Source organism: Polypterus senegalus, chromosome 3, assembly GCF_016835505.1.
Source record: "Polypterus senegalus isolate Bchr_013 chromosome 3, ASM1683550v1, whole genome shotgun sequence".
In the NCBI taxonomy this organism is placed as follows: Eukaryota; Metazoa; Chordata; class Cladistia; order Polypteriformes; family Polypteridae; genus Polypterus; species Polypterus senegalus.
This window is the reverse complement of record NC_053156.1, coordinates 229,346,416-229,366,318: the sequence shown is the minus strand read 5'-3', so window position 1 is coordinate 229,366,318 and position 19,903 is coordinate 229,346,416. Positions and strand designations below refer to the sequence as shown.

The 19,903-nt window shown below is 38.5% G+C and overlaps 1 protein-coding gene across 1 annotated transcript in view; it reads right to left on the bottom strand.

The window, feature by feature from the left end:
- Positions 1-19,903, bottom strand: part of LOC120525960 (metabotropic glutamate receptor 4-like) — a 963,211-nt gene that overhangs the window by 108,441 nt on the left and 834,867 nt on the right.

Here is a 19,903-nt window from a genome sequence, read left to right as displayed (position 1 = left end):
TACATATTTTACTAGTGCTTTACCTGCAGTATTAACAGACTGGTATCAGTGTTTGAGCTTAATATTTAATCAATATTATGTTATAGACCAATATAACATTATAGCATTACATTTTATCTAGATATTAGACTGTGGTATGTACATACTCTCTATAACAAAAACATAGTTTGCATTCAGTAGTAGTGGTCCAAATTCCATGGAGTGGAGTACACGTCAAGGTACGTTATACTTAAGATGTAGAATGCACTAGTGAAGGGTGACTTGTACTTCTACCTCGAGCCTATGCTCTAGCTTAGCAGTTTATACTTCTGTGTCGCACTAGGCCACAGGCATACTGCATTCCTGAATCTTAGATGATACTCTTTGTAGCATACAAGAAAAGTGAACAATACATTAAAATAAAATCAAATGTTGTCCTCAAGGATCACTGCTCATCTTGCTACACATTTTCTTCCATAGTCGAATTTATTTGTCCCTCATATTTTTCCCATTTCATACATCTGTCGATTTCCAACATGGAAGACAAATGGAAACACATTTCAGGAAATGCATAGTTACCAACATGGTTAATCGGAGTCATTGGGGTCTGCATAGGGTTCTTGTTAACAAATCACACTGTCACATTTTTGAGGAGGTGGGGATGAGGCTACACTGTAGATACGCAGAAGTATAAATCAGCCCTGAGGCTTCATTTGAAGTACTGCATGCAGTTTTGGTTGCCATATTAGGAAAAAGACATAGCAGTGTTAGGTGAATTCCAGAAAACAGCAACCATTTTGATTCTAGGACTAAGATCTATGAAGAAGAACTGAAGGAGTTGAACCTTTTCAGTTTAAGCAAACAGAGAATAATATGTTACATGATAGAGTCTTTAAAACTATGAAGGGAATTAGTGCATTGGACCCAGCTACTGTATTACTTTCAAACAAACTCTTCTAAAAGAACACGGAGGCACAAATGGAGACTAGTCAAGGGTAGATTTTGCACAAACATTAGAAAATATTTCTTCACTCAGAGAACAACAGACACAAGGGATGCATCAGCAAGTTGTAAGGTAGACTGGAATTAAGGAGAATAGGACTAGTCACCTTGTTGAGCTGAATGGCCTGCTCTTGTCAAAACTGTTCTAATGACCGGAGTATAGCAGGTCATAATGGATATGCATAATAAAGATTAGATTTGTTTGTACATGAAGATCATTAGTGGAGGTGGGCGGATTGTGTGACAAGAATGAATACAATGCATAAATGTGTTGCATTGTCTACAAAGGCGAGATATCGTCCTGAAACTGCTTGACATCTTGGGCCATGGTCTGACAACCTGCAGATCTTGGACTCCATTTACTGAATCTATTAAGACATAATGTGTACACTACTGATGTTTTGTTGCTTTTGTATGTGGAATGATGCATAGCCTCTTCACGGAGTTTTTAACTGAAACAGATGCAAAAACATTCTCCAACAATAAAGCATGCCTTTATTCTGGTTTTGGAATAATATGGCTGTCATATATTTTCTACACTGCTTTTAATAAAAACTTGTCTACTGCTTAAACAGAATGTTTCATTGACTCCAAAGAATCAGCTTGGTGCTTTAATCATGCTTTGTTTAACTTTATCTTGACTGTGCATGTTTTGAAAAAAATACAATACACACCATAGAGGAGAACACATTACAACAGAAATATATAAAACATGAAGAATTAGCACAGAAGCCATTCAGTTTATATAAGAAAAACAGAATTTGCTAAAATTTCCTAGTTATTAACAGGGTACAATAAGAAAATCTCGATTCATCATCAACCTGCATTTCCAATGTTTTCAGAATGTGAATCACTCAAGCAATCCTTTATTTATTTATGCAGGTGTAATGACTGTCTTTTACTTGTAAAATATACAGTATGTTCATATCTTTTGTTTTCTTCCTGTTTACTTCAACAGAGCTGTAAGTGCACCATTTAAAAACATTTCACCCCTCACTGTTTAACATTCCTGGCAGGATCTGTCAGATTACACTGGACAACAAAGATTTTGCTTCCTGAACACTTTTGGGTGTCCCCTATGAGTTTTCGCCTGCTGATCACCAAAATCATCTTTAAATTTTCCTCTCTTGTACCATTTTATTGCAATCACCATGTTTGTGATTTCCTCTCACATTAAAAATATATGTACTGTACAGTGCATCCGGAAAGTATTCACAGCGCATCACTTTTTCCACATTTTGTTATGTTACAGCCTTATTCCAGAATGGATTAAATTCAGTTTTTTCCTCAGAATTCCACACACAACACCCCATAATGACAACGTGAAAAAAGTTTACTTGAGATTTTTGCAAATGTATTAAAAATAAAAAATTGAGAAAGCACATGTACATAAGTATTCACAGCCTTTGCCATGAAGCTCAAAATTGAGCTCAGGTGCATCCTGTTTCCCCTGATCATCCTTGAGATGTTTCTGCAGCTTAATTTTAGTCCACCTGTGGTAAATTCAGTTGATTGGACATGATTTGGAAAGGCACACACCTGTCTATATAAGGTCCCACAGTTGACAGTTCATGTCAGAGCACAAACCAAGCATGAAGTCAAAGGAATTGTCTGTAGACCTCCGAGACAGGATTGTCTCGAGGCACAAATCTGGGGAAGGTTACTGAAAAATTTCTGCTGCTTTGAAGGTCCCAATGAGCACAGTGGCCTCCATTATTCGTAAGTGGAAGATGTTCGAAACCACCAGGACTTTTGCTAGAGCTGGCCGGCCATCTAAACTGAGCAATCGGGGGAGAAGGGCCTTAGTCAGGGACGTGACCAAGAACCCGATGGTCACTCTGTCAGAGCTCCAGAGGTCCTCTGTGGAGAGAGGAGAACCTTCCAGAAGGACAACCATCTCTGCGGCAATCCACCAATCAGGCCTGTATGGTAGAGTGGCCAGACAGAAGCCACTCCTTAGTAAAAGGCACATGGCAGCCCGCCTGGAGTTTGCCAAAAGGCACCTGAAGGACTCTCAGACCATGAGAAACAAAATTCTCTGGTCTGATGAGACAAAGATTGAACTCTTTGGTGTGAATGCCAGGCGTCACGTTTGGAGGAAACCAGGCACCGCTCATCATCAGGCCAATATGATACCTACAGTAAAGCATGGTGGTGGCAGCATCATGCTGTGGGGATGTTTTTCAGCGGCAGGAACTGTGAGACTAGTCAGGATAAAGCGAAAGATGACTGAAGCAATGTACAGAGACATCCTGGATGAAAACCTGCTCCAGAGCACTCTTGACCTCAGACTGGGACGACAGTTCATCTTTCAGCAGGACAACGACCCTAAGCACACAGCCAAGATATCAAAGGGGTGCCTTCAGGACAACTCTGTGAATTTCCTTGAGTGGCCAATCCAGAGCCCAGACTTGAATCTGATTGAACATCTCTGGAGAGATCTTAAAATGGCTGTGCACCGACGCTTCCCATCCAACCTGATGGAGCTTGAGAGGTGCTGCAAAGAGGAATGGGCGAAACTGGCCAAGGATAGGTGTGCCAAGCTTGTGGCATCATATTCAAAAAGACTTGAGGCTGTAATTGCTGCTAAAGGTGCATCAACAAAGTATTGAGCAAAGGCTGTGAATACTTATGTACATGTGATTTCTCAGTTTTTATTTTTAATAAATTTGAAAAAACCTCAAGTAAGCTTTTTTCATGTTGTCATTATGGGGTGTTGTGTGTAGAATTCTGAGGAAAAAAATTAATTTAATCCATTTTGGAATAAGGTTGTAACATAAAAAATGTGGAAAAAGTGATGCGCTGTGAATACTTTCTGGATGTACTGTATAAGGTACAACAACTATAAGAGGAACATCTGGATTGATCTAAAAGTAGTGGCACTGCTACTCGGAATGGAGCTCACAAAAACCAAGTGCTGTTTCATTTGTGAATGTGACGTCTGTGCAAAAGAATCTCATTACAGTAAAAAGAACTGGCTACTCTGTGAGCATTTAGTTCCAGTGCAGAAAATTGTGGTGCATAAACCACTTGTCAACCTCATAAAGATGTATCTGCCTTTTCTTCATATAAAACATGGACTTGATAAAAAGTTTTATTACAGTGATGAACAAAGGAAGGTGAAAGATTTTGATAGTTTAGACAGATATTTCCTACAAATAACTGGTGGGTAATTCCATGTCAAATGAACCAATTTTACAGAAATCCCATGCACTTTGGTCTCAAAAAATTCTGAAAAATATGCCAGGTCTACCATGAAACACACTGTAACATTATTTTGATGAAATATCAATACTTTTCCTGATACAGCCAATTTTGTGGGTGGAGAGGGGTGTCATATTTGACTTGGCTTTATTTTTTCATCAGTTTCATAAGACCATATCTCAAGAACTAAACCATCTCGCAGACTCAATTTTTACATTCTGGTAATTATATAGGCATAGTATGTAACAAAATCAAAATGTTTGGTGCAGGTGACACCACTTGGTAAGACCAGACCTTCAAAAATGGAAAAAAAAATATTTGGCATCTTTGGCTTTGCCATGTTTAGGCTTTCTGATATTTTTTTTTCCATTTTTATATACATAAACAGGGCTTTTCAAAAGGTTATGAGCAAACAAGAATCAAGGTTTGACCAGCAGACCCCTCAAATGTGAAAAAATCATTTTGTGTCTAATTTTCAGACCAACTTAATGCACTGTAGGAATGTCCAGACATTTTTAAAATAATTTTTCCTTTATCCTACCGGTCTTACTTTTCTTATGTGAATCTTTCATTTTTATTTTCCATTGTAAACATGGGTTAAATTGGCCATTTGTCAGTAATGATAATCATCAAGTCCTTCATTACTAACTTGGTTATATAATTAATGGAAAAATAAATAAATCACGAAAGGCACATGAAGCACAACATATGAACAACAGTGACTTGATTTATCATTAAATACAACACTAGTTATAATGAAATGTTAACATCTTGCTATTGCAGCAGCAGGAATGTGACCCATTTCATTAGGACATCTTTGTCTTTGAGATCAAGTTGGTACTGTAGCTTCCTCCTGACCGCTGTAGGTGCACTAAGCAGTGCAATGAGACACTGTAATGGCACCCAACAAGACTGTGCAGGATAGTTTGGATGCATGAAACATATCAGGATGTCTGATTCCACTTCACTCTTGTCTCGAATCACACCAATCCAACATTTTTCATCATACATGCACCCAACATTACCTCCAATAGGGCACTGGACTAATGTGAGAGACACATCTGATCCATCTGGAGTGTGATCATGAGAGGGTGAGAGTGGTGAAAATTCAGACAGTCTATTGACTGCCTTCACCAGACACCCGGCTGACTCTGAGTTTGCCATCTTCTCTAGGGTTGTAACGCAGGTATTCTCGAGTACAAGGTACTCTTTTGGCCATAGAGAATTGCATTCTCTGTTCAGCAACATGAGATAGGGCATTGTCATCTGATTTGAAAAAATGTTTTGACGTTTTTGATAACTTAGTGATTGCAAACTCAATGATCACCATTGTTGACACATGGCACTAATATTATGCTTATGTTTAGGATGGAAAATAAACATGAAAGATTCACACAAGAAAAGTAATATTTATTTTTTAAGAAAGAAGGGACCATATAGGACACAGGAAAAATATTTTTAAAAATTATCTGCACATTCCCACATGCTGTTAGTGTGCCTTGAAAATAAAATCCAAAAGGATTTTTTGGATTTGAGAGGTCTGCCATTCAAAGCTTGATACAGTTGATTTTCGTTTATTGCTTTTTCAGAAAGCCTATATAGTTACCTTAATAAGGAAAAAAATTCAAAAGTCTGTGTTGGTTACAAATAAGTGCCTCTGAGGTCTAAACATAACTAAGCCAAAAACTCAAATTACATTTTGCTCAATTTTACGAGGCTACTTTGACCATGCAGGGTCATCTGGACCAAATGTTTTAATTTTGTCACACACTATACCAATTAAGGTACCAGTGTGCACAGTCTGAGCCTGCTTGGTGGTTTAGTTCTTGAGCTATGGACTATATCTTGGAAAGTGCTGATCTTACATCAAAAAAAATACAGGGTGTCTCCTGACTAACATGGGTACACGTGTTTATGTCTTAAGTGTGTGGGCCCATTGGTTGATTTGACATGGAATGACCCTGATGTAAAGATTAAGGAAGGCATTTTTGTTGGTGCACTAACCAGACACATCACAGTGACAAAAGGTGTAATTATCTTCTAGTGGGACTGGAGGAAATCACTTGAAAAACAGTATGTTGCTGAGAATTTTCTACTATATCCATGTAGTTGACAACATGCTTCAAGCATACAAAACCATGAAGTGCAGCATGCCACCAAAAGTTAATTTTCTGCATTCACACTTGGAGTTTTTCCCTTGCTAATCTTGGCACAGTCAGTGACGGCCATGGTGAAAGGTTTCACCAGGACATTGCCATGATGAAAAGTTGTATGAGGGCAAGTGAAATCTATCAATGCTGACCGACTGTTGTTGAACAGAGAAATGAGGACATCAGTACAAATGAATATAAGCAGCAAAACATTTTTAGCTCAGTTAAACTAATGCAGTGTGTCAGCATCATTAAGTGAATAAACACATTAAATAAAAGGTAATTTCATGTTTATTCAAATTCCATCAGTAAATTTAAATTTGTGTTCAGCTTGAAGCTGTCTATCATAATCATTTTTTCTGCAAGCAAAACATCTAGTGATGAGTCCAGAAAGTGCAACACTATCAGCATAAATAAAGAACATGTGAGCCAGAGATGAAGCTTGGCCCTTACTCATGTACATGATGTAAATTTCTCAGAAGGGAGACAACAACTTTGTGATGAGGCTGTGTTAACAGCTTTACTAATAATAGAATGAATGTAAATATGCTGGTAATCATTCACAAGAAAATCGTACAACGGCAGAGTTAGTTACTGTCCTAATTAATTTTATTTCATTTTTATTTTTGCCTTATCAGGAGGATTTTTGAGAGCATTTTGATGTGCAGTGTTTACTTTTTACTGTCATTTTTATTGTTATTAATTTTTATCTTCCTTTTTTTGGATTCCATCAGGATGCCATTTTGTTTGGGGGCTTCTGGAGAGGTACCACCAGTTAGAATGTTGTTACATCCAGTTATTGTGAACAACTTCTGTCATTACCCACCCTGCCTGACTGTGACACTGTGTGTGAAATCTTCATAGCACCATTGTAACAGATGATGATGTGAATCATGCTGGGTATATTGAGAAAAGGATACTAAGTATAGAGCTGCAAGGCAGGAGGAAAAGTGGAAGGCCTAAGAGAAGGTTTATGGATGAGTGACAGAGAAAGATGTAGAGAACAGAAAGTTATGGAAAAAGATGATCCGCTGTGACGACCCCTAATGGGAGCAGTCGAATAAAGAAGAAGATATAAAAAGATCCATGATAGCCTAGTGGCAAAGCAACTAAGACAAAGAAAAGGAAAAATAAATATTACAGCAGGTCTAGTTTGGTGGTGAGTTTGATCAGAATTTTGACAAAGAGTTCACACAATATTTGGGGTTTGTTAATAACTCATAAAGACAAATGAAATAAAAAGGCTTAGACTTTTGATTAAGAATATTTATAATGCATGTTGATATTAATGAACGCACATTGATTGGCTAACATGCTTGACCTTTGTCTGCATTACAGACTATTCTATTCATCAGCTCCTACTAAGATTATGCACATGTCTTCAAGGTTCTGAGACTCAGCATTTCTTGAAAGTGCATTTGGGTCTGCCATCTCCAAATGTTTCACAGCGGTTTTGAGCTGAATCCAACTTCTATCAACATCTCAGTAAGAAGTTGTGACAGAACACTACTAAAATATAATGGTATTTTATATCATTACTGAAATCCAATACAAAAACTTGACTAGAGTATATGCTTACACTAGAAATTCAAAGATGGTTTTAGAATTACTGATGGGTTATCTTCAGTACTCTTTGTATTTTGATAGACACACTGCACATTTGTGGGGCATGGATTTAAGACTGGCAAAGGTACAGAGTAGCTCACACTTGCACAATGTGCAATTTCCATACAGTAATCAAATCTGGATTTGTACTGAGCCTTTTGGAGCTGAGCAGCAGCTCTAATCACCACATGACACCCCAGCACAAATCCCAAAAATATAATATTCATGTACAACAGAGTATAAGCAGAAAACAGAATATCAACCTTGAAGTCCTCTAAGGTATTAAAAGAATAAATGTATGGAACTTCATCCTGTTATCCAGAGGAATATTAGATGAAAGAGAGGAGACTATCCATTCTATGAATATGTTTTGTTTAAGTTCATAGCTATACTTTAAAGCTTTACAATTAACTTTAAGTGTACTGAAAATAAGTGGTAAACTACCAATTGAAGTTGACAGTGCAAAAGTATTCACAAGTTGTAGCGGATCACAAGGATTTCTCATATAGCGAGGGAAGTGAAGAGTAATGTATACAATTATACTAAGGCTAAGTGTAGATAATGCTGCATGGTTTGGATTGGTTTTGTGTCACATCTGTAATGTCGTGTCATATGAATTAAGCGTCTGAGCCTTTATTTTATTTCCTTTTTTTTTACTTCTTTGTAAAAATGTGGTTCATTACAATGGTGTCACAAGTGAAGAGCGTACATCTTCCTCACAAAGGAAATAATTCATTCATTCATTTACAAACGGCATAGGGATTGGAATGAAATATTTATAGTGACTGTATAGAATGGGCACAATGAGATACAAGACTGGTTTTCTAGAATATAAACTGACAACAACCAATAGGTCAGGAATTAGAATTTTAGCACTGCATACTTTGAGACACTGCAAACTTTAAGAGTTTATATGAAATATTAAAAAACAGCACCACTTGAGCTCCCTGCAATTTATATTCCTAGCTGCCCATCATGTGATTGCACAAAAGCTGTACATAGCAGCAGACACAGATACTGTAGGAGGGGCTGAAGACAAGTGATCTATTGAAAGGAGGCCTAAACGTGGAGCCCCAGGCCATTCCTAACATGGGATAAAGTGAGTAATCTGGTTAAGGCAGTGTCACGTGCGAGTAGGAGGCAGCTAAAGGGGTTAAATAATTGTAATAACACATCAGACCAGGGGGCAGCGGGGTGCACTGACTGTATTTCTCAGTTCCCTGCAGATCTTTCCTGGGAAATCCTGCAAGGCTGCAGCGCCTACGAAGACATCACATCCGGCACAGGTGATGTCACTTTTGGTGTCCAGGGCCTTTGATAATGTTACCTCCGATTCATGACCCTTTGATGATGTCACTTCCTATACGGGTCTTTAAAACCGCCATCTTACTTACAATGAATCAGTTCTGTTTTGGACTCTGTCTGGTGAACATCTCTGTTACTTTAAAAGCATTTTGCAGCCAGGGATATTATACGGGTGGCTGCCCCCAAACCTGTTTATGATGTCTGGACTCAATTATTGTGACAGCAGAATATCAATAGAGATCAATATCCTGGTGTCTCTAAACAGAATAAGGATTTATATAGCATTTTAGAAACTGGGTTTCTGTGAATAACTGGGTTATTAGAGTGCATGTAAATGCACTGGAAGACATTAGAAAATATGAACAATATGAAATGAAAATATTCTAAGTATTGCATTATAATGTGCTTAATGTGTGCTACGTGTATCTGTTGCACAACAAGAAACAACAGATTAGCAACTTGTGGCAGAGGTGATGAAAGAAAAGTTGCAATAAATATCTAGAAGAAAAGAAAGAGTTTATTAAAAGTAAAGTACATTCAAGTGTTCTATAACCTAATAAAGCAGCTAATTTTCCAATTATAGTAGCTATTTGTAAAATCAAATCAGCTAACCTGCATTACAATTAATCAGGATGCCAAACACACAGCATGTACATATCATATCCACGCCATAAAGTGAACATTCCATTAGCTGTATTTGGGAGTAGAGTGTTACGGTTCTGCCAGGGTTACTGCCCTGCTTTAAGTTTATTTCTTGCTCGTTTAATATTTGTACAGTACTTCTTTATAGGTTTCCATTTTTTGTTAATTAATTTTTTGGTTTGCCTTTATTTAAAATATTTTTCTTTAATGATGTTATAATTACTTAATTTGTAAGTATGCTGTTTAATGATGTTTGCATTTGATGGTTTGTGAATGGAACGCCTAAGAGGCAGGCCACCCTGATGTCACTGCTGACAGATCATCCTCATCTTTTGCATTACAGTCTGCTAATCAAGTCCGTCAGTGGTGCATTGTTTGTCCACACTAAAATCTTCCTGTGAAATTAAATCTGTTTACTGTGTAGAGTAACCCTATTTGCCTCCATTTTTGTTATTTTTCCCATTGCTTTGCTATTTTTGTTATTCTTTTGTTTATGTAAAAATTATGCATTATTAAACTTCTTCGTTGCTCTTGCTTTTTAAAGTCAGACGTTCTACAATTTATCATCTCTGCTGTTGGCCAATTTTGTACATTTTGAACATTTACAGGATATTTTTGAACTCTGAAAACTGCCTATTGAGTCTGGGGTCAGACTGTCTGGGTTGAAGCCTATTTGTAGGCAGACCATGTGAGAATCCTGGCCATATATTTGTCACTATGGTGCTTTCTTTAACTTGCATCCTTTTACACTTTTACGTTAATTTTAATCTCCTCCTGTCTACAAGTTGTGCAAATTTTTCTCATCATTTCCTTGTGCGAATGATACCCAAATCCAATGGCTGAAGCACTGCCGTGCAATTGGGTAGGAGGAATTCAACGTGAACATTATCTAAATGTGGAAGGATGTTGCGGGCAGCACATTTATCAATCAGAAGCTGAATCTTCATTTTCTTCTTCTTCATATTATGAGGTTTCTGAACCCTTTTGGGGGGGGGTTTAGGGGTTTTGAGATTAACCTCCCCCACCCAACAGGACGACATGCCGGAGTGCATCCCGAAGTGCAATTGCTGCGTCTGTGAAAATTGCTTGTCCGTTGCCGGGGCAGGGCAACAGCAGGCTCACAGTTCTGCAGTAAAGACGCCACAGGTGCAAATCCTAAAAGACTGTGGTTGTGCTATAAGTTCCTGTTTTGCACCCCAAAACACGAGTCTGAGTCTCAGTACTTTAGTAAAACCAGTTTGAAACAGGAAAAGCACGGTTATTTATTGTAGCGGGATCTATCACTCTCCTATACACAGACACAGCAGTCAGGCAAGGTTGTGGTCAGGTTATTGCCAAGTAATACTGTTCCCTGCATTTATAATGTTCCTTGCATCACCCATTAAGATATTTTCTGTTTGCTTCGACGGCGAGCCATAGCAGCGCTGCGAGCCTGCTGTTGCCCTGGCAACAGATAAACAGTCTTCCACAGACGCGTTGATCGCACTTCGGGACACTCTTCGGCGTGTCGTGCTGTTGGGGGAGGTCCCAAGAGAGTTTAGAAACCTGTGACTTTGCTTTTTCTTGAATGAGTGGCTCATTAATAGGAATATTTCTTGAACGAGCATCCCTAAACCACATAAAAACTGCTTTTTCAACGTTGTCAAATGCAGCAGTTCACATACTTTTGCAACCTGAGATTTTTCTTCTTTTTTTGCTCAGCCTTTCAAGAAAGTTGACAGTGTTGATGGTGAAATTCCGAATTCACTGGCAAAGTCTTTTTTCTTTTTGCCGGAATCGAGAGCCACAAAAATTTCAAGTTTTTTTTCTACTGTGAACTGTTGTCATTTTTTCATGTCTGACATTTCTATAGGAGGGTGACAATGAGTTAAATTCCAATGGATGTTTTTCAAATGTTAACGAGCAATAAGCAAAAGGTATCACTGAAAACCAAAGAAAACAAACACAGCAAAAAAAACTAAGAGGAAAGTTCGAAGAACGAAAAAAAATTTACCATGTTTCTGTTTGGGGATCATTGTGCACAACTGAGCTGTGACCACAGAACTAACTGCTCTGTGGATGATTCATTCAGGCATTTCAAGGTCTTTTGGGCACTTTGTTGTAATGAAAGTATCTGCTGAATGTATTTCGTAGTAACAAGATTTCTATAGACTCTGTCATATGGGGAAACTGCCGGGACCATAAAAATACCTTGTTGTAATGAAAATTTTGTTGTATAGATATTCGTTGTAACACAATTTTACCTGTATATTATTAGCAGCAGTACTAATTGTTTTATTTTATAATATAGTTTTTATATTATTAATAGCAGTAGTATTAAAATTGTTTATGTTGTTGTATCACATGTCAGAAGTGAAAATGTTGCCTATATCAAGAAACAAAGGGTAAAAGCACATTAATACCCTGGATCATTATTATTATTACTAATTAGGCCTTCATTTATAAAGTAAACAAAACATTTGGTATATCATTGCCATTAAATACCACTAAAGCTCAAATCTTTGCGTTGCCCTCTGGATTGCAGAAAACCCTCCCAGATGCAGTTGGTTCTGCTCACTGAAATTTTTCAAAACTTCATCTCATCACGATTTACTGGAGATCATCCATGGCACTTTGACAATGTGGGTCCGGCTACATGCTGCTATCTCCCGTTTGGAAGCCTCTTGAACCCAACACTGTCAGTAATGTAACTGGATGAGCTGGACAGTAAGGATACCAAATGAAGCAAGGGGAAGGTGCAAAGTGCAAACAGTGTTTTTATTAAAAAACAATAACCCAAAACAAAATCAAACAGTGTTCAAATAAAGAATCCATTAAAAGGGTAAAGATGCCAAACAGTTAAAGCAAAGCTAAAACAAGATTAAAATCCTGTAGCAGACATTGGGGCCATTCCAGCCAAGCACCGCTCCTTCCCAGTCTCTCCAGCTCACCTCAGGTTTGCTCAGCTGAAGAGACTTTAGCCACCTGTGACAGATTAGGGTTTTCTCGCACCCTTGTACCCTCAGACCACTCGTCAGACACCAGGTAAAAGTCCAATAATAATATTTCTTATTATAAATAAGTGCACAAAGCACGCTCCTCTCCACAGTTCTCAATAAATAAACAATCCTCCAAACTCCCAGATGCTTAGCCACCCTGCCTCCCAACTCAGCTCGTCTGTCTGGCATCTCCCACAGTCCTTTATACTCCTTGACCCGGAAGTGTTTCTGAGCCCTCAGTCCATGTGATTATCCAACACTTCCGGGTCGGGTAATTTTCTGTTTTTCTTCAGCCCGGAAGTATATAAATTCTTCCGTTTCCACAATCGTGAATTACTTCCGGGCTATAAGGAAAGTATAAGTCCCTGGCCTCCCTGCAGCGTCCTCCGGTGGCCCCCATGGTATCCAGCAAGGCTGTGGCGAAAAACTCCAAGTTCCATGATGCCCTGCTGGAATTCGGGGCCCTTCCATGTTGCAGGGATGGCTCCATCTGGCGGTTTGGGGTTGCAATCTCTCATATACCACAGTCCTCACACTACTGACCCCCGTCTTGGCTTCCTCTGTCAGCATCTGCCAGACTGCTTGGGGTTGGTTGTCCTCCCATCTTTCTTATCATACACACACTCGCTCCTCTGATCTTTAGGGCAGACTCCACCTTGATCGAGCCCACTCTTCCACCTTGTCAGTGGACACGATCCATCCCTCAAGCACTGATCCTTCACTCCTCATGTGACCCCCCTAACCGCGCTGACCTCCCTCTTTCAGCTGGCTGGCTTGTCCACTCACTCAATGTTCCCCAATGTCACACCCTCATTCTCCAAGCCTTTATTCCTATTCCATCTCTTTTGTCCTTTTTTCCTTTTCTCTGTGCCAGCCCGTTCTTATATGGTTCTGTGGGTGCAGTGCCTCCATCGCGCACCCTCAAGCGCAGATGCAACTTGCCCCACTTATCTCATCAACACCCCAAGGTTGCACAATCGTGCCCACGGAGACTGACATGGCGAAATGGATTATTTAAAAACTGGCCATTCTTCCAAAGCCATGAACCCGCTATACCACAGGCATAACATATAAGAAGGTTGACTATCATCCATACTAACTCAGATGCTGCACAGAAGCTGTCATATGAACACCTCACACAATGTAGACGTGCGCTGTTGTGATATACAACAAAGAAACTGAAGAAACACCTAAACGATCACTTTCAGGTTTTGATTATTAAAAAATGCATATTTATATTTGATCTTAAAAGTTATAGTTGAGTCAGTGATGTGTGCTTGATTATTTATTATTTATTAATATATTTAGTGGTGAAGTTCTTGGGGGGTGGCCAAGAAGATTCCGCTTAGGGACCCAGTTTAGCTGGGGGTGACACTGAACAGCAAACAAACTAATAAACAAAGAAAGAGGCTAAATATGAGAAAATGAAAAACAAAAATAACAGAAACAGTAATTCACCAAAGCCAAATCCAATAACCTAAATGTGCAAAACCAAAACTTAAACCTAACACCTAAAAATCCAACACCAGAGTTTCAGATCTGGTAAAGTTTAGGAGGGAAAACAACAAAAAACTGGACAAAGGAAACAGCAGCAAGTTCTATCAAATGTCACTAAAACCAGCTGAGCCTACGTAGGGTTTAATTTTGTCCTCTCAGGAAATTGCAGCCCTAATGACCACAGCACCTGAGAGTCCTAACAGTAAATAAGTTGTCATCCCTGCAGACAGATCAAATTTAAGGTAAGTAACTGGGATAAAACTACCAACAAAAAAGGAAAATAGGACAAAAGAAAATAATCAGGAGAAAATGCTGGTAATAACAAAAAACTAAAGCAGGAGAGAGGCACTGCTACAAAGTGTAACACTCTGCAGATCTCTGTCATTCTTTACATTTTCACATTGTTCTTTCTAAAGATGTTTTTTGCCCTGAAAATTCTTCTTCCAAGTATCACTCACTAAACAATTCATGCCTGGACATATACAATACACTATTTTTTTTTTTTAATTCAAGGTCCAAAATAATCGCTTTTGGTGGATTTGTTCATGAAAATTGATAAATCCAAGAGAACATTCTTTTATTATTACAGGATTTCCTCCCAGTTTCATATTTGTTCAAAGCATGGTGTCTCACACAGCTTACAAAAGGTGCATTTTTAGACACTGAATAATAATGCTAATCATATTCATAATAATGACAAGCTCCATCATGTATGGAAGTCTACTTACAATAAGAGGTTTTTTATTCCAGCATATCTTTACGCCGAATGCCAGTAAATTTGAGATGGTGCTGCTCTGACATTCTAACATCAATCATAATGTGCTTTTGTTGGTTAGGCAATATAATATTAGATAATTAGTTTAAATACATTTCCTTCCTAGAAACATTTTATCTTCTATTTTCTTTTTGTAGATGTGCTCTCAGCATGGCACCTGTCTGCAGCCCCTCAGGCAAATGGCAGGCAAATATAATTGGATCAACCAGCTTGTTCTGGAGCTTGGTAGGATACTACAAAGTCTGCCTTGAGTTTCAGATGGTAAATTACATATAAAAGAATTACTGTATCTCTTAAGTGATGACATGATGGTGGGGGGTGATGGTGGTCAGAGATGTTTTAGTGAAAGTGGTCCATTTTAAGTTACTTGCTTCTTCAATTATTGGGCAACTTAATTATTAAACACAAAACACAATGTAAGCCCTGCCCAGGGAGGACATGCATAGACCTTCAATGTGTGTATAAAGGGACAAAGAAAGAATCATTATAAAAGGAGATATCAGTGAATATCATGAAATAAATAAAAGAGAAAAAAAAGATTTGCCAACAAAGCAATCCTAAACAAACAGTCACAAAACCACAAATTAGAATCCCTAAAACAGTAGAGCGAAAGTAAAACTAAATACAAAGAATTAACATTTAAAAGAAAAAAAACCACTCACCAACCACTAAACTCATGCAGTATACCGCAGGGGGAGTGCAATTCCCATAAGCCTTTATAGGGCTGGGAGCAGCAGTCCACAACAGAGACTGACAGGTGGCCACGCCTCTTGGGGAACCCCCCACAAAACACAAAACAGAAGGAACAAAACAGAACATACTCTCATACAAAGAAAATAAATATTAATCACAAGTGAAAAAAATACATAAATATACAAATAATAAACATAAATAACATAAATCATAATATTTAAAGGATAAAACATGAACAAAAAAGACATGTTGGGGGGGACCCTGGCTTAAATATAAAATTACTTTTCTTATGTAGACCTTCCCTTTTATGTGCTTCATTTTTGGTCCAAGTCTGTGTTTGAAAGCTGTGTGTGACTAATATACATGTAAAGTCTGCATGTTCTCCACATGTTTATATAGGGTCTCTTTCTGATCTCCAAAGATGTGCACGTCAGGTTAACTCTTGATTGTAAAAGTGTAAGTATGTAATGCTGCAATGGAAAGGGTGGGAAAAAGGACAGAAAAATAATACAAGGGGATTAAAGCCAGAAAATATTAACAAGCAGGGGTCAAAAGCCAGAAGGTCAAAATACCAAACAAAAGGGTCAAAACCTAATCAAAAATCATAGGTAAAAAACTAGGAAAACTATTAATTTCCTGAATGGATATAAAGTAGTAGCTAGTCATCTGAGGTTTTAATCGTGGATGATAACATCACATGCTTCAACTTCTGGTGACCACCTGGTGGCAACAATACGCTGTCACTAAGAACAATACAACAAATTACACAAAGCAATGAAAAAATGTCAGCAGGATTTGTTATAAAAATAACAGTAAAAATGATCTGTTTTAAAAAGAAAATATAAGCATAAATTAAGCCAAAAATTAATTTAGTGCCCTTCAAAGCCCTCAAATCACTGAAAAGTCTGGTTGTGTGAATGGCTGGGCCCTGACATACAATTTATCTTGTACATGATTGTGTCATATGTGCTGACACAAACCACCACCATAATGGATTTAGTGTGTTTGGTGGTAATGTTGTTTAATGTATCCTCTATATATCACTGGTAATAGAAACTGGGGGACTGTCCTTAAATTTCAGCTCCTGACCAACCTGACAGGGCAATCCAAGTAGTGAACGCAAACACTCTCTTTATAGTGTTCATCCATTTAATATACTTTTCTTTAAGAATGACATCCTTTAGCTTCAAGGTGGCAGAGGAATAAACATCAAGAGAGACAATGATAGGGTATGGATGTGCCTGGGAATAAGGAAAGTTGAAATTGAGAGGAGAATCCCTTCAGCAACAGGATGTGGAACAAGGAGCCATCGGAGGATGTTGACTAATACATCCTAATCGTACATCCATTATAGCATTAGGGCAGCACTTTAGATTTACTAATGGGACTGTTACCCTAACTAGGAAACACAGTTTTAGAAAAAAACATGAGATGAGATTTATTGATGGGCTGGTAAGATGTTATGACTTTCACAACTGCAAATCCACTACAATCTGCCGCTCATGCCACTGGACTTTTGTGGGTGTCTGCTGATCAGAAACATATACCTAAAATCAATTTTCAAATAACCTCCACCTACTGAAACAGTCAAGCATATAGATTTGGACTAGTGGGTATATAAGTATATAAGCATGGTGCTGAATGAGGTTTTTAAAGAGCATTGCATGAAGGCTGAAGGAGTATTATGAAATCATTTATGTGCAGATCACCAGGGGTCTCATGTATAGCACTGTACGTAGAACTCGCACTATAACATGGCGTAAGCACAAAAGCCGAAATGTGCTTACGCACAGAAAAATCCAGATGCAGGAATCTGTGCGTACTCCAACTTCCACATTCTTCCGCTGCATAAATCACGATCAGCGTGAAAAGTAACGCTTGTGCACGTGCCTGCCGTCCCGCCCCAACTCCTCCCAGAATTACGCCTCTTTGAATATGCAAATCAATATAAATTGCCCTTAAGCTCAGCCTTCTGTGAAAAGACAATGGGAAAAGCACGGGGGAAAATATAAGAATTTCATTGAATACCAAGTGGAGGCAAAGGAAAAACATACTATTTGTTTAATTAAACCGTGTTATAATCAACAAAAGGAAGTTGATCGAGTGACATAGCGTGTTGGAGAAACTTGAAAGCTCACGTTCACAAAATCGCACAGTGCCGGAAATAAAAAAGAAGTCACATATCAAAGTCGCCGTGAAAAGCCGAGTTGTAGCCCACTGTCTGAGTGTCATATGAAAGCTTATTAGGGTACAGAGAAAAAAAGGCACACAGTGGGGAAAAAGCATGAAATGTCAACTTCAATCTCGAAATTTCCACTTTAATCATGTAGATTATTTTGTCATTTAGTAGAACATTATAAACTTCATCTTAAAATCATTTAATTAACCAGTTTCTCAAATCACATCGTAATTAAAGTAGCACATTAAATGCTTTGTTTTGTATGTGATTTTCTATGTGCTCTATGTGCGTGAATCATTACTTGCTTCTTAAACCAGCTCTCTTCCTCCAACTGGACACAGAATCCATTAAATTCGTGATATTACAGCTCCCTGAATAACTAAAATACTGAGATGTATACGTGATATCATTTTCATGATGATAGGAGTCAAAGCATGTTATTAAACATGGGTTTCACGGCGCAGTGATTGTGTGCGACCTTCAATGAAATTATTTATTGCAGCAGTACTCAGGGGCGTCTCTAGGCTTGTGGTGGCCCTGGGCAGAGGAAGAATCGGTGGCTCCTTCACCCGCCAATGTCAATAAGGTAGCTTATGCACAGTGGATGGACACGTCCGTTGCGGACACTGCATAGCCGCCTCGTGCTCATGACACAAGTGTTTAACTTTTGCCGAAATTTGTCGCTGCATTTTTAGCTGTGTCGTTATTTTCTCTTTCTGTTTTATATTCAATATATATTGGCACAGCCGCCCCTGCAGTCCTTGCTTTTCTTTTTCCAAGCAACCGATCACCACACAATCAGCTCTGTAATAGACGTTAAGCCATCTGTAAGCTTAGAGCGATGATTCTTCAAAACGTTTAAGGAACATTGAACTATCTTCGTAGTATATGTTTAATTATTCTATCCTTCACGACAGTCCCAGTGAAGAATATAGATTATTTAAATGAAGTTAAAGTTTATCTGTATAATATAATAAACATATTTTGCTGCATTTCATCTTAAAAATGATATCGTCATCATATGTAAATACTCGCTTTATAAAGTGGCTTAGGTCGTGCGATATTATAACTGTAGTGCAAGTTTACAGTGAGGTAATTGTACTTATAAGTACAAACAGCTCTACAAGGAGCACTTGATTGAGTGCATTTAAAGTTCTTGGGATGAAACTGTTTCTGAACCGCGAGGTCCGTACAGGAAAGGCTTTGAAACGTTTTGCCGTGGCTGAGACAGCGTGTGCTTGATGCTGTATCCCGATAATTCTCTTTCAGATAAGCTGCTGCTGTGATTCACACTCAGATACAGTGATATAAATACTCCGAGTGGTGCCGTGAGAGTAATATGGAAAAAGATGATCCGCTGTGGCAACCCTACCGGGAGCAGCTGAAAGAAGAAGGTGCAGTTAGAGTAACAACACTAAAGCAGTTATGGTATTTGGAATACTATGGCTATTCCCTGGACCATTATATTGTTACAAGTTAATTACAATCAGATGCATTACACTAATAAACAATATGAGTGTTAGTTTCAGTGTATTTATAAAGCTGCGTCCGGAAAATAAGGTGTAACCACACAGGAACAGTAGCACTGCTTTGACGCTGGGTGCCACCAGTCTGCACAAACGACCGGAGAACTTGCGTATGACAAGGTATGAGGTACCGTGGAAAAGTGCGTAGCTTTACACTAAGTGTAGGTTTTATACATCGCGATTTGAACGTGGAAAAGTTCTTACCCAACATTTCTGTGCGTATGCACCGTTTATACATGAGGCCCCAGGTTTGATGTTAGTTTATATCTTGTCACACACGTGCGTTTAGGAGGCAGGTAAAGGGCCTGGGGAACTGTAATACTACACCAGACCAGGGAGTGGCAGAGTGTGCTGACTGTCTCTCTCAG